This window comes from Orbicella franksi, unplaced genomic scaffold (assembly GCF_964199315.1).
Source record: "Orbicella franksi unplaced genomic scaffold, jaOrbFran1.1 SCAFFOLD_248, whole genome shotgun sequence".
NCBI classification, from domain to species: Eukaryota; Metazoa; Cnidaria; class Anthozoa; order Scleractinia; family Merulinidae; genus Orbicella; species Orbicella franksi.
In genome coordinates, this window is record NW_027670712.1 from 1 (window position 1) to 2,500 (window position 2,500).

Consider the following 2,500-nt stretch of genomic DNA (forward strand, 5'->3'; position numbering starts at 1 on the left):
GTTTCTCAGGCTCCCTCTCCGGAATCGAACCCTAATTCTCCGTCACCCGTTGCAACCATGGTAAGCCACTACCTTACCATCGACAGTTGATAGGGCAGAAATTTGAATGAAACATCGCCAGCTCAAGGCCGTGCGATTCGATCAGTTACTATGAATCACCAAAGAACCGGGCAGAACCCGCATTGGTTTTTAATCTAATAAATACATCCCTTCCAGAAGTCGGGACTTTTCGCATGTATTAGCTCTAGAATTACTACGGTTATCCAAGTAGTAATGGTACAATCAAATAAACGATAACTGATTTAATGAGCCATTCGCAGTTTCACAGTACAAGTGCTTATACTTAGACATGCATGGCTTAATCTTTGAGACAAGCATATGACTACTGGCAGGATCAACCAGGTAGCTATCCCTCAGGGAACCCGGCGGGAACCCTTTTGCGTCTGCTTCCTTTGAAAGGAGGCTGGCATTCCACCGTCAAGCTGCACTGGGAATCCTCCCGGCCATGGAAGACGCACGAGGCGTTCGACCCTGTCCGAGGGAAACCCGTTCTCTCTTTGCCACGTCTTTCCACTGCTTCACCCTAGTAAGCTTCCGGCATACCAGTGAGACAGCCAAGTCCACGGAATGCCGACAAGATACATTGGGGAAGAATGATTCTTCCGAATCTAAGCCGCTATTCTTGGCCAAAGGCCATCAGGTACAACATCCATCCGTTCTCTCGTTGTCCACACCGAGACAACTTGGCTACAAGTTCAGTCATTTCATGCTACCGACCGAGCAAGTTTAGTCGACTTTGCTCCTTTTTCCTCCAAATACCCTCCTTTCGTACCCGAGAACACATTACCGAGCAGGGCTTACTGTTACGGACCGATACAGCTCAATTGCTCTTTCGGTCTTTCCCGATGCCTGCCCTACATTATAACCCGAAACCGTCTATTCCCCCAACCAAGTTTAGACACTTAGAAAAATTTCGAAAATTTCGATTTTTCAAAACTGCTCCAAAGCGCTCCCCATGGCATTCCAAACATGCGTCACCATGTCAGAGTTACGAAAACGAAGAGATTTCCACGAAGATGACCGATGATTGCCGAAATTTTCTGACGAAAACCCGAAGCTCAAAGACCACACCCTAAAGAGCGCAAAATTGGGATTTTACACTTTTTCAAAACTTTTTGCAGGAAACTATTGGCCAGCTCGAGTCACGTGCAGGCGCTAAGTTTGGCGCTGTCACATCATCGTTAAGGGGGTGTTCTACACTATCTTAAAACTGGGCGTCGGTCCCCCTATTCTATAAGCACCCTTAAGGTTTTCACCATTTTCAAAACTTTTTGCGGGAAACGATTGGCCAGCTCGAATTGCGTGCAGGCGCCAAGTTTCGCGCTGTCACATCATCGTTAAGGGGGGTGAGCTACACTATCTTAAAACTGGGCGTCGGTCCCCCTATTCTATAAGCACCCTTAAGATTTTCACCATTTTCAAAACTTTTTGCGGGAAACAATTGGCCAGCTCGAGTTACGTGCAGGCACCAAGTTTGGCGCTGTCACATCATCGTTAAGGGGGTGTTCTACACTATCTTAAAACTGGGCGTCGGTCCCCCTATTCTATAAGCACCCTTAAGGTTTTCACCATTTTCAAAACTTTTTGCGGGAAACGATTGGCCAGCTCGAGTTACGTGCAGGCGCCAAGTTTCGCGCTGTCACATCATCGTTAAGGGGGGTGAGCTACACTATCTTAAAACTGGGCGTCGGTCCCCTATTCTATAAGCACCCTTAAGATTTTCACCATTTTCAAAACTTTTTGCGGGAAACAATTGGCCAGCTCGAGTTACGTGCAGGCACCAAGTTTGGCGCTGTCACATCATCGTTAAGGGGGGTGTGCTACACTATCTTAAAACTGGGCGTCGGTCCCCCTATTCTATAAGCACCCTTAAGATTTTCACCATTTTCAAAACTTTTTGCGGGAAACGATTGGCCAGCTCGAGTTACGTGCAGGCGCAAGATTTGGCGCTGTCACATCATCGTTAAGGGGGGTGTGCTACACTATCTTAAAACTGGGCGTCGGTCCCCCTGTTCTATAGGCACCCTTAAGATTTTCACCATTTTCAAAACTTTTTGCGGGAAACGATTGGCCAGCTCGAGTTACGTGCAGGTGCCAGGTTTGGCGCTGTCACATCATCATTAAGAGGGCGTGTGTTCTACTAAATTAAAACAGGGTGTCGGTCCCCTATAGTATAAGCACCCTTAAGATTTTCACCATTTTCAAAACTTTTTGCGGGAAACTATTGGCCAGCTTAAGTTACGTGCAGGCGCCAAGTTTAGCCAAGTTTAACCCTAACCTTCACCCTAACTCTTACCCTAACCCTAAACTCTAACCCTAGGGTTACCCTAACGCTAACCCTAACCCTAAACTCTAACCCTAGGCTTACCCTAACGCTAACCCTAAGTCCAAAAGGCTCCCCCACTCAAAAGCCAATAAAACAAAAACCAAAAAACCAAAG